Source organism: Sciurus vulgaris (assembly GCF_902686455.1).
Source record: "Sciurus vulgaris genome assembly, chromosome: 18".
Lineage (NCBI taxonomy): Eukaryota > Metazoa > Chordata > Mammalia > Rodentia > Sciuridae > Sciurus > Sciurus vulgaris.
The window spans coordinates 27,297,746-27,311,001 of record NC_136479.1 but is presented as its reverse complement, the minus strand read 5'-3'; the positions used below and the strand labels follow the sequence as shown (position 1 = coordinate 27,311,001).

General features: G+C 45.7%; 1 protein-coding gene and 1 pseudogene across 2 annotated transcripts in view; one reads left to right on the top strand and one right to left on the bottom strand.

The window, feature by feature from the left end:
* Positions 1–13,256, top strand: part of LOC306649989 (guanine nucleotide-binding protein subunit alpha-12-like) — a 350,618-nt pseudogene that overhangs the window by 45,913 nt on the left and 291,449 nt on the right. The window lies entirely within an intron of this gene.
* The window catches only part of LOC306649987 (speedy protein E4A-like), a 132,571-nt gene that overhangs the window by 50,161 nt on the left and 69,154 nt on the right, over positions 1–13,256 (bottom strand). Inside the window, exons 5-6 of the mRNA XM_079121570.1 lie at positions 8,033–8,131; positions 561–704 (exon numbers count right to left, since the gene is read on the bottom strand). The gene's annotated coding sequence lies outside the window, so the exon portion shown is untranslated. The remainder of the gene's footprint in view (positions 1–560; positions 705–8,032; positions 8,132–13,256) is intronic.

The following is a 13,256-nucleotide window of genomic DNA, read 5'->3' as shown; positions in this document are numbered from 1 at the left end:
CCTAATTGCAGCATGTCTAGACAAGGGGGCCAGCAGACACAGAAATTTGCAAATTAGGACTTACATTTGGGCCAGAATTATTGGGACTTTAAAGGTGTGGAAGAGAATTTTAGTTGGAAGAGAATCTTCTCACACAGTCATGCATCATTTAATGAGCAGGGTGAGGCCTGAAAACTGTGCCAATGAGTAATGTGTCCTTGTGGGAAGGCACATAGTGTACTTACAGAAGCTAAGAGGGCTCCTACATCACTAGGCATTAGTATCATGTAGGACAACCATCATATATGTGGACCATTATTGACTGACACACTATCATGTGGCATGTGAGAGAACTAAAAAGCTGTCCATACAAGGGAGAGGGTGAACTTCTGATTTGCTATGGGAGAACCCAAGCAGCTCAGATGCTTAAAGGCATCATGAGTGGACAGAGGATAAGCAGAGCATCCAGGCAACTGCTCTTCCACAGCAACAGGACCTGATTCCTGACAGGAAGAGACTTTACCATCAGGGAGACACTCAGATGGCAGCCTGGACTGTGAGAAAAATGGCAAGGAACTCACGGTCACTTGGAAGGCTGCCGAGTCCTCATTCAACTTTGAATATCCATGGTGCCAAACAAGGTGGAAAGTCACTCTCAGCAGGTAACATGAATCTAGCTGCATTTCCTTCTGATTGGCAAGGGAACATCGGATTCATGGAAGAAACTAAAATGCAAAATAAAAGTTGAAGACAGCATGAATAACAAGTGTGCATTGTGTCAATAAACTTCAATAGTGGCAAATAAAAAGACGTGGAGCTTGAATGTGGAATCGACCCAAGGCCCACTGAGGGATAAACAGATGGATCAAAGACGTAGCCTTCCCTTTTGTTATTCAGCCTTAAGAAAGAGGGAAATTCTGACCCAAGCTCCAGCAATGTAGGATCATGAGGACAGTGCACAAAGTGGAACAAGGCAGACACACTGAGACAAATGCTATATGAGTTCATAGACTGCAACACAGATGAAGTACTGAGGTTGTCAGTTACACAGAGACAGAAAGTAGAATGGTGGTCATTAGGAGCTGTAGAAGGAGAAGTGGGAGTTAGTGTTTCATGGGAGAAGAGCAACTGTTTACAGTGAAGAAAAAGCGCTGGAGATGGATGATGGAGGTGTTTGCACAAAAGAAATTTATATTCATTCCCCACATGGTGGCATTATGGCCAATGATGAAACAATGTCCCACAGACATGAATTTGTTCCACAATATGACCTAGCATAGTAAGACTGGAGCCATCTCAGTTGAGATGAGATGTTTGCCCAATGATGAATCATCCTGTAACTCATTTACAGGAAATTATCTCCATTATTAAGAGATACATTACAATGGCCAATTTGATAAGCTTTATACACATTAAATCACATTTTGTGGATAGAGAGAGAAAACATGGATCGAAACTCCAGCTGGAAAGCAGAAGGCTGAGTTGGGAGGTTTGGAAGCAGCTCCCCAATTCCACTGGGTGCCGTGTCACATCCCATGCACTCCCATCTTCTCAGCAAACACTATGTCCTGGCTTGAATGGGAAATGTTTCCATTTGCTTCTTTTCCTACATGTGAGATTTCCCATAGGGCACAAAGGTGACAATGAAACATCCAGGTGGAGAGCAGTATTGGTGCTCCCAAATATGCTATGTAAAGAGGAGAGAGAGAGAGAGAGTGATTGGAATTTAGAGGCTTTCTCGAGGTGATCTATAGAGTCCCAGAAAGTGTAGACATCGTGTGAAGAGTGTGAGCATGCACAGGATTTTCTATGATTTTATGTCAAGGATGCCTAACTGCACAGTGTGTGCCCTTGGAAAGATTTCTGAAAACGGTGAAGAGCAGTGGACCGAGCAGAATAGATTTGCTACATTGTTTCCATATACATTTTTCAACTGATAATTCAGTGTATATGGGTTCTTTTGGACATATGTCTCTCCCCCTTGGGAAGTTGTGTCATTGCTGCCCTCCCTGGTCTTCCTTGCTATTCTCCTTCTTCTCCTACCGCACTGAACTCTAAACTGGGAATGCCCAGAAATAGGGTATCTAAAATCTTTTGTGAGAACGAAAATAAGAAACTATGTTTTGGAGAGAAGTGAAAGAGGGAGTCAGAGACCTGTTGGATAGTTTAGAATGGTGAACAGAGTTTGGGTCAGTAGCAGGAGAGACCAACTCCTCTAGAACCCTAGGACACATGCACAGACCAGTGTGGCAGTTACATGTGTTTTCCTTCAAACTGGTTGCCAGGATGGAATGGCGATGACATCAGAGGCTTCCACCCTTCCTGATTGGAAGGGCCAGACTCTGGGTCACTGGCAGTCCAGTGGGCAACAGTTTGTCCTCAGGGCTGTTCTTCACCTGATTTCTCCCTTGCTGGAGAAGAGCGGACACACTCCTATTCAACCAAATTCTGGAAGAAGGATTCGCCATAATAAGAATCTAGGCACTGTAGAAGGGAAGAAAGAGTACTGGAGAAGTGATGTCGGATCAGGAAATCTCCCAGTCTGAGCAACCGCCTTCCCAGCCCAGCACCTCAGGCCACCTGCAGGTGGTGGTAAATGACGAGGTCGCAGGTCCATCAGGTGAGGGAGCTAGAGACAGAACTGTGTTGACATGATGACTGGTAAGGAGAAGGGATGGAGCCATCAGAAAAGGTAGACTCAGGGAGCTCAGTTTGGAAGGACAGAGCAGGCCATGGGACAAGGAAGTCCACATGGATGGAAAATCTGGAGGGAAAGGAACTCTGCTAGAAGATGAGATCCAAGCGTAGTAAGGGGTAGAGGGGATGTAAAATGGGTCACTCCCACTATGGGAGAAAGTGTCCATAGTAAGTGTTTTGATGAAAATGGAGATAGGACAATGGAAAGGAGAACCAGAGCCAGATGGTTGACAGCAAAGGGGAAAGAGGGAACAATAGCTCAGATGGTGGCAAGAGCTGAAGTTCTCTGGTGAGGAGGGGGACTGGGATTAGATGATAAAAGGCAGAGTTCCAAATACAGTGGCTTTACTCAGCTTTCTTTACTCAGCCCCGTGGGTAGAACTCTGCCTCCCATGTCGGGTCTCAAGGAAGAGAGAGTGGACCTCCGAATCAGAGGAGGATGTGGATGACGATCTTCCAGGGGCTTTTGATTCAGTACCCAGGACATTGTCTGGCCTTATGTCTGAGACCGCTGGCCAAAAGAGAAAGAGGGAATCCTCCACTGAGTCTGACGAGGAGCTGGAGGAGCTGGATAGTGAGCTAAATCACCCCTGGGATGTCGATTCACTGTGTGGCCTCAAAATGAAACTCAAAAAACGGCGAATAAACTTGGTGCTACCAGAACACCATGAAGTTTTTAAGAGGCTACTAGGTAGGGAGACACCCCAGGGAGCGCCCTCCAATCCTCTCTCCACACAAAGATGAACCTTATAGCCACTGCCTTTTCCAAAGTGCCAGGCTACCTCTGAGCTCCCCATGTCTGGAGGACTCAGGACCCATCTCCCCTCATGACTCTTAGATTCTGGATGCTTACAGTACACTTCAACAGGATCCCTGCTTGGGGTCACAGAGCTTGATTCCAACAGTCCTCTCTGACTGCAGACACTCTGGCTCTAATAGATGTCCTAAATTCTGAGGGGTGGGTAATGGGGCCATGTTCATGCTGATGTGACTGTCAAAAGAGAAAATGACATAGTGACTCTCTCATTCTGAGGAGGTGCATTCCTGGGTGATGACGGGTCCTCATAGTTTACACAAAGTTCTTGATCATACAGGTATCTAGCTCTTATCCAAACCCTCACTCGGTTGCTTTCCTGGGGAATCTCAGGACATATCAACTTGCCCAGAGTATCTTCCTGTCCTCTTCCTCTCTACCTCTATCAGACTCCAATCCCAATGCCAAGCCTTCTCCAAGGGAGGGTCTGTTCCATTTGCTCTCAATCTCCCATTGAAGTCAGCGGGCAGAGGACTGGGAGTCTGGCTTAGAGAGTGCCACTAAGAGAAGGTTGTCAAGTGTACAGAGACCCACTTATGTGGGGAAGGTGTGGATGCACCAAGGTCCCAAACTAACACCAGTGTTCTGTTCACAGAGGATCCTGTTGTCAAAAGATTCCTGGCCTGGGACAAGAACCTGAGGGTGTCTGACAAGGTGAGGTTTTCTCCACTGCGTAGGGGTCCTGCTCCAGCAGAGCCTGGGCTGGGGAGGGCTTTCCGACCCCATCCTCCTTCTCATTGCTTCCACCAAGAGTCTCCAAGATGTGCCAAGTCCTGGCTCCTTTGTGACTCATCAACATCTCCCTACAGGGCCTAGCAGCTTCTTGCAGAGGGGACAGGTGGACTCGCTTTTGCTTGGGTGCTCTGGGCTCCAAGCCCAAGAAGAGTCTTGCATGGCTCTTCCCTCCTTGCTTGTTGCCACCTGAGATTCTGGGATCCTCTCCTCTCTTCTCTCCCTACCACCCCCTGTCCTCTAGCTGATCTAAGACCCTCTTCACCCAGGTGACCTATAAGCCTTCCCTCAAACGGTTCCCTTACAACTGGCCCTCCAGTGCACATCTAGGCCTCCTCTCCCTGATTGCTCTGATTCACCCTGGTCCCTCCTGTCCTTCCCCAAAGAAGAAGTCTCCTTTCTTGGCTACCCTCTCTTAGTGACACTCTCTACCTCAGACTCCCAGTCCTCTTTCCCCTCCTTTCTACTCTTCCAGGATGTGACCTCTCTCTATTTTTCTTCTCTCTCCACCAGTACCTCCTGCCGGGCTGGCCTCTTCTCCTGGCAATACCAACGAATCCACTTCTTTCTGGCCCTGTGAGTATTTGGCCTCCTTCATCAATCAGGATTCACTACATGGGAGGTCAGGAGGGGAGCAGAGGGGCAATGACCTGTCCTCTGCCTTTTATCCTCTTTGTCCTGTTTGCTCTGGGTAGAAGAAATTAGAGCGTTTATGTATAGGATTTTTTTCTCACACTTCTCTGGTCAAAACAAAGACACAATCTCTCTTAAGGACAGTTTTAAAAAACTAAAGAAAACATAAAGCTCACTTGAGCCGAGTGGAGGAAAGCACAGGCACTTCCTGTCCCTGGCAGAGAGACTGGATGTGCAGCTATGATCTAACTGCTCTGTTTCTTCCTGTATCTACACCAACGTTGTTTTTACTTCTGCCTCTGGATTTGCAAGACAGAAGCCCAATTCCCCACTTGACCCAGGCCAGTGCAAAATGCTCCTCACTGGTCCTTCATACCGATTTCTCATATCTGTTGCTTTCTATGTACCCCCTGAAAATCCTTCCAAAATGGATACAAACACCCCTTATGCCTCCAATGCTAGTATTTTTCTCTTTGCTTTCTAGTCAAAGGCTGGATTCCTTCAGAGGTGTCTGTGTGTCTGAGGCTTCTGGATCAAGAAATGTTCCCCCATAATGCTGAATAGGGCTGGTGCAGATTGTCCACCTGGTCTCCTTTTGGGAAACTGACCCCAAGGGGAGGTCCTTCCAGGTTGTGACCCTGAGGAGCAACCTGATTTCTTTCCCCAGATACCTGGCCAGTGACATGGAGGAGGACAACCAGGCTCCTAAACAAGACATCTTTTATTTCCTCTATGGGAAGAGCTATGCCTTGCGTCCCTTGTTCCACAAACTGCGCTATCAATTCATCTGCTCCATGGGCTGGAACACTCGGGTTTCCTTGGAGGAGTGTGAGGAGGTGGGTGGTGCTGTGTGTCTTGTGGAAGGAGAGGGAGGGGCTGATTGTAGAGACTCAGGAAGGTGAGTGGTTGCAGGTGGGATGTGGGGAGGAGAAAGCCCTGGAGGCTGCATGGAGGGAAAGACTTCCTGTGCAGTCTTCACCTTTGTTTTATTTTTGTATTTTTTTTTTTATTAGTGAACCAAATGTGTATCTCAATTTACTGTATACAATTTTACAAACATTTGGTGGAAATTCCAGATAGTCATAAGTGGTTCAAGTAATTAAAGGAAGTTCCATTTGAAGAGAATGAAGTTGTAAATTTGAGGAAAAGAGAAGTACATTAAAAATGTAAAGCCAACTCCAATTTCTATGCAAAAAGGGAACTATAGTTTAATAAAACATATTTAAGTGTTATTTTTAATGATATATATGTTTGGTCTTTAGTATATGTTTATGTATAGATACATCTCACAATTGTAAATTATGGTTTATATTATAGAAGTGGATAAATGACATGAAAGAAATCTTTATACTATACCAAAATTATTCATAAAGTAGAATGTTTTATGGTGAAATATTTTTTTATTCATAGAATCTTTGCTGAATTATTTTCTACTCTGGACCTAACAAGTTTTACAGTTAAATTACTTATCTGGAGCACTGAGATAAACTCATTAGTTTTAAACAAAAATCATATCAAAAGTGTTCATTTGCCAAAACTATCTTTTGTATACTTTTGTAGAAAGTATAATAGCGTTTCAACAATTAAAGATGCATTTAACCATGTTACTATGTTTTTTTGATGAACCCAATCCAACATCACTAACATAAACCATTATTATCTTCATGTCAGAGACAATGATAAAGCTTGTCTCATGATAAAATCAAGTTTTCAGATTTGATTAGATAGGACACTAAAAGGATTGTATATATGAAAATACCTTTCTAAAATCTTTCACACAGCTAGCATCATTTAGTTATCTGATATAAAATTGGAAAATAGACTCATTTTTATTTAAAAGAAAGCTGACATATGATGTCCTACATCTTATATAAAATATGCTCCAGGTGTGGTCCATGTTAGTAATAGGTGAAATAAGGTTGTCTTGATATCCACATATAGCTACTTCATTTGTCACCAGGCGAAATAAATCTAATAATTACACCTTGATATGTCACCTCCTTTGTAGCCAACAAAACTTAGTTAACAGATTCAAGCCTCTCAACACTTTATTTGTAGGATATTTGCAGGCTGTTGAATCATGGTGACTAGAAAAGTCCACATCAATGTAAAGTAATTTTAAAGAATGGGGAAATAAATTCGCCATAACTTCCAAACCTCTATATCCTGTCAAGTCATCAGCTTTTGTGGGGCTCTTTCTCTTTCCAGATTCAAGCTTATGATCCAAAGCTCTGGGTGTGGGGCCGAGAGCGCACCCCATTCCCTAGAAGTCCTGGAACCATGGAGGCCTGAGGGGAGGGACCACATTCTGTGTCCCTGGCCTGATGGCAGGGTCATCTACTGTCTATTTAGGATGTCCAAGGACCTAACTACTTCATCCACTCCTGTCCACCTGCCACCCACAGCCACCCTGTGTGAATGGTGAGACAGCCTGAATCTCCCAGTCAGCCTCACAGCCTCAGAACCACAACTACACAGGTGACCTCCCAGAGATGTTCTGGTGCTCCAAGGCTGCTCAGCCAGACCTGAGAGAGAACAGTTTGTCACACAGGAAGTGCTAGAAATCCTTCACCCAGAGCAACTGGGCCCAGTGTCAGCAGTGATGAAAGGCTGCTGTCTATCTAAACTGAATATCCTGGAGCCACGGATCTCTCTCTCCCCCTGGGAACTCTCTTTTGACCCTCTCCTTTTAATTCATCTGGGGCCAGGCATCCCTTCAGGATACCAAGCGTGGAGATGACTTATTTGTAGGGTTGTCATAGTACATATGTGTTTAGTACATATAATGGATGTAATTTATTTTGAAATACATTTATTTTAAATAGTTTTGAGATATATGGTGTTTAGAATATTGTGGTTCCTGATTAGTTTTCTGATGAAGGTAATAGCAGGTTTGTATTCATAAATATTTCTCTTAGATTTTAAATTTTTTATGTTTTTACCTATTACTGCTATACCTCAGTAGTATTAACCCATAGTTTTATAAATAGAGAATTCTCATTTGATGTTCAGTCATCATTAGTGTGAATGTTGAGTTTCTGCTATTTAACGTGTCTTGCCATGTTTTTCTGTCATTGTAAAGTATGCATTGTAAGAGAGCACAGGTGCTGTGTGCTTTTGAGGAGCACAGCTCAGCGCATTTGTGGGGAAAGTGAATAAAGTTGAAAATCTTCTTACCTTCATGATGCATGTGATCATGTCATTCTGGATTGTTTGTATGCTGTCAAATCACGTTGTTGTTTAAGAGGGCTGTTGTTAATTGACCAAAGTTTGAGCCTGTGAAGGAAAACACCTCAATTATTTTTCATGCAGGAAAACAGCAGAGAAGGTTGCAGAACTGAAACTAGAGACTAGAAACAGGAAACAGGGAGGATATCGAGAGACACACCACAGGAAGAGTGAAAGAAAACTCAGGGCAGCTGAGTAACAATCTTAAATCCAAAATCCTGAAGAGGAATCTCAACAGGAGATGCCTTCCTGGTGATGGTCCAAGGATGGGGACACACATGGAATGGCAGACTTTGCTACTTGAGTCTCCACGGGAGTCTTTTCCACAACCTCTGTTTCTACTTTTACAAAACAGAAAAAAAAGTGCACAGGGTCTTCTTGAAATAGAAACTCATGGAGGGACATGGAGGTACTCGAGCAGGCTGAGAGGAGGATGAGATGAGAGGAAGAGCTGAAGCTGGTAAACAGACAGGCACAGAGAGGAGGAGCTACTAGTGTGGGCACTGAGTGACTGCAGACAAGCATCTTGGGACAAGGGAGCAGCAGAGAATATGGAGCAGCTGTGGAAAGGAGCAGGTGAATCAAGGTATCAGTCAGATGTAAAACAAAGCTAAGAGAGGTGGCAACAGAGCCAGGGATGAGGTGCGATAAGGTTAGAGAGGCAAGTGGAGATGATGCTAAGGAGCCGGAAAGGTCCAACCTGGAATGAGCTTAAGGTTGGGTGGATGTGTTAGAAGAGGGATGGTGGTTGGGCGAGTGGAGCAACTGAAGAGGTAAAAGCTCCATGAAGGGAGAAGTCATTACAGTCACTGTGCTAAGCAATTCTGATGCTGATCAACTGCATGGAGGTCACATGGTACAGGTTGAGGCCACTGGGCCCCTCTGCACTGCCCTATTTTCAGAAACCAGCTATAAGCTCTGTGTTTCCCAGACCACTCCCACTTCTCACCAGTGGCTGCAAATTTTGAGATTTCCATGATCGTACTGTATGATTCTCCATAACACCTCACTGAGGTTGAGGAGAGCAGAAATCCTATAATGACTGTTTGTCATGTCAAGGACAACACAAATTGGGATCAGCAAAAGGAAGAGGTATGGGATCCTCTCTGCCAAGTGCCACGTGGAGGAGAAAAGTGTTGACTGCTAGAGGAGAATTTTGGTGATTTTTCTATTACCAAAGAAAGTTATCTAATCAACGAACACACTAGAGCCAAAAATCTTTTCATATTAGAGAGGGCATGATGGGTCTGGCCATGAGCTCTGGCCTCTTACAACTTGGAGTTGCCCAACTCTCCTTTATTTATAACATAGGAGGTAATGACGGCAAGGACTGCGAGGAGCTTCTTCTGTGATGGACAGGATAGGGTGGAGTTTGGGAAGTCATTCTCTTGGAAAAATTCCAGGAGACAGGAAACCACTCCCCTGCAGTACCACATAGTACCTGAGTTCCCAGAAGCCAAGCCTCTGCGTCCCAGCAGAGACTAGGCTCAACCTACTCTTATTCTGCTGAATAAGGGTGACTTCCCAAAGAGGCACATGGCTGGAGGTCTAGGAGGGAGCAGATGAAAGCTGTCACGTCCTCAGGATGCAACATCTTCAGAGGACATGGAGGCACAGGACCAACCAGGGAAGCTCACCTTGGTGTCAGCCTCCTGAGTTTTACTGGGATTTCACTTAGCATTTGTAGGAGTGGATGAGTAGAGCAACACAGCTGGCTCAGGTCCTGCCCTCTGGGTCCTCACCACAGGGTGCAGGAGACAGCTGTGTGTCCAGGGAAGAAGACAAGGGAAGTGGGTGTGGGCAGGGATGGGACAAAACTACACAGGCTGTGTCAAGTCTCCAGACTGATCTGTCTTCCTGATCACTGTGCAGGAGGTGCCCTTCTGAACTCCCTGATCAGCAAAGCCCTCTTGAGGGAAGGCCTGTCCTAGGTAATGCTGGGTAAAATATATGGCATGTGAGTCATTAGGAATTTAGATTTCTGAGTCAGAGACCAACCCAGAGAGAGCCCAATTCTCTGGCCTGATAGGGAGTGTACAATCCACAGAGCAGGAGGAGATATGAGGTCAGTGTCCCTGAGCAGAAAGGACAGAGTATCTAAGGGGACATGGCAACTAGATGTCACAGTGCAGAGAACTAGAGAGGCAAGTTTCAGAAGGGAAGGGGCACAGCAGCACTCCCTGCCAGCATGGTCATATGCTGGGGTGACTCTGTGCTATTGACTTTCACCCACAGCACACAGCACACAGGCAGTGTGAGAGTCTAGAGCAGGGGTCCAATAAAAGGCATTTCCTGGCTGTGATGAATCAGGTGGTGTGAGATATTCCCTGGGGGGTAGCAGAGAATCTCTTTGCACTGGGTTCCCTGCCATGCCCTGCCAGACTCTGTGTCTCACAGGGACTTCAGAGACTCTGGGTAGCTGATGGAGAAGGAATTAGATGTTACACCTCAGGAAAGGGAGGGCAGTCTCTCAATAATAAAACAGGGGGTGCAGGTGTCTACAGATGCTGAATTTCACCAGCATTCATAATCTGAGGCCCAGCCATGTGAATTCTTCCCTGATGGAGAAGGAAACTGTCAGAGTGGAATTGGGGACTCACAGGTGAACGGAGATTTAAAGGATTCAACAGGGGCTTGCACACAGTCCTTTAGTCCTGTGGTCTAAGCCCTGAGTTTCCCTCCCAACCCATGGAAACCAGTGTAGTGCAAAGCCCCACCCTGGGCATCTCATTCTACATGGGGTTGTGCAAAGTGCTTTGAAGGTGTTGGCTAAAAATAGTGGGATGTAGCTACTGGGTGTTCTGCAAAGCGTATTCAGAATGACAAGGCTCTTACCCTGATTTCTTCCCTAAATGCTGGCATCTGTCTAGTCAGATGAGGGAGAACAAGTGTCCAAGAATGCACAGTGCGAGCCACCTGACCTTGTTACCTGGCCAATTAAGCTGTCCTGGCTCAGACAGGCAGATCCTCCCTGGGGAGGAAAAGCTCAGAAAAGCACATATCCTTTCCCAGTATCAATATCACAAGGGCAGAAAAGTCTTTGCTCTACAGAGGGGACACAGAAGGGACACATCCCATCCTCTGCTTGCCATTAGAAGATCTCTGTCAAGAACTCCATAAATATGCTAGGATTCGCGGTTCCATTATGGGGCATGATGTTGTGATCAGACCCTTTGCCTGTGAGCTGGGTGATGGTAACTAAGTCACTTCATGTCTCTGTGCCTCAGTTGCCCTGGCTGAAATATGGTGATGAAACAAGAGTTTCTGTGCTTCTACTGACAAGGGTGTTCTTGGTGAGATGAAGGCCTCTGAAGCCAAAAAATCCCATATCTTCTCAACTACCATTGAGTGATATGAAGACTGGCAGCTCTTAATGGATGGTAACGCCCTTCAGTGTTGCAGCAGATGCCACAGCTCACTGAGAATTTCTTCTTTCTGTATTCTTTTCTCATGAATTTAAAGAAAGAAATCTACAGATGAGTGAGTGCAAGAGCAGACATTATGCAGGTGTGAATAGAAACAGAAGTCTACAGGCAAGAAGAGACCTGGTAGGGTTGCTGCTTGAGTGTGCTAGTCTAGTGCTTTAAATAGCACTTGGGTCAACACCACTTGGCCAATTTATGCAAATCAGGTTTAGAAAAGTACTAATGCTATGGGTTAAGCCTTGAGACTGAAGTGCCATTCAGGTCCGCCCTACTTCTATTTTCTCACTGCTGGCCTGCAATTCCAGCTTCCCAGGAGGATGAAGTTAGCAGATTCTGGAGGTTCAGGTGTTCAGAGGTGCAGCACCGTGTGGAGAGGGTACCTGTACTGGGCCTTCCTGGTGATGGTTCAAGGATGGGGACACACATGGAATGGCAGACTTTGCTACTTGAGTCACAATGGCAGTCTTTTCCACAACCTCTGTTTCTACCTTTACAAAGCAGAAGGAAAATTCAAAGGGTCTTCTTGAAATAGAAACTCGTGGAGGGACATGAAGGTACTAGAGCAGGTTGAGAGGAGGATGAGATGAGAGGAAGAGCTGAAGCTGGTAAACAGAAAGGAAAGAGCTAATAGTGTGGGCACTGAGTGACTGCAGACAAGCATCTTGGGACAAGGGAGCAGCAGAGAATATGGAGCAGCTGTGGAAAAGGAGCAGGTGAATCAAAGTATCAGCCAGAAGTAAAATAAAGCTAAGAGAGGTGGCATCAGAGCCAGAGATGAGGTGCAATATGAGGTTAGAGAGGCATGTGGAAATGATGTGAAGAAGCTGGAAAGGTCCAACATGGAATGAGCTTAAGGTTGGGTGGATGTGTTAAAATGAACGGATGGTGGTTGAGTGAGTGGAGCAATTGAAGAGGTTAAAGTTCTAAGAAGGCAGAAGTCATTAATACAGGCACTGTGCAATGCAATTCTGATGCTGATCAACTGCATGGAGGCCACAGGCCTCCTCTGCACTGCCCTATTTTCAGACATCAGCTGGAAGCTCCATGTTTCCCAGGGCACTCCCACTTCTCACCAGTGATTCAAATTCGGGATTCTCATGATACTACTGTATAATTCTCTATAACTTCTCACTGAGGTTAGGAGAGCATAAATCCTAAAATGACTGTTTTGTCATGTGAAAAAGGACACAGATTGGGACCAGCTAAAAGAAGAGGCACAAGGCTGGAGCAGATGAAAGCTATCACATCCTCAGGATGCAACATCTTCAGAGGACATGGATGTACAGGATCGACCAGGGAAGCTCAGCCAGGTGTCAGCCTCCTGAATTTCATTGGAATTTCACTAAGCCTTTTGTAGGATTGGGATGAGTAGAGCAACACCGCAGGCATGGATCCTGCCCTCTGGGTCCTTACTACAGAGTGTGGGAGACAGGTGTGTGTCCGGGAAAGGAGACAAGGGAATGGGGTGTGGACAGAGACAGGCCATCAAGATGTCAACTACAGAGATTGGGGATGGCACCGGGCAGCATCAAGTCTCCAAACTCGTTCTGTCTTCCTGATCCCTGTGCGGGAGGTGCCCTTCAGAAGCCCCTGACCAGCAAAGCCTTCTTGAGAGAAGGCCTGTCTTGAGTAATGCTGGGCAGGAAGGACCCCAGTCTAACTTTTAGGGCCCACAGGACATCTGTCCTTCTGGGACCACCTAAGTGGGCTTCCTATTCCCACCACAAGACCTGATTCCCCACTGCACT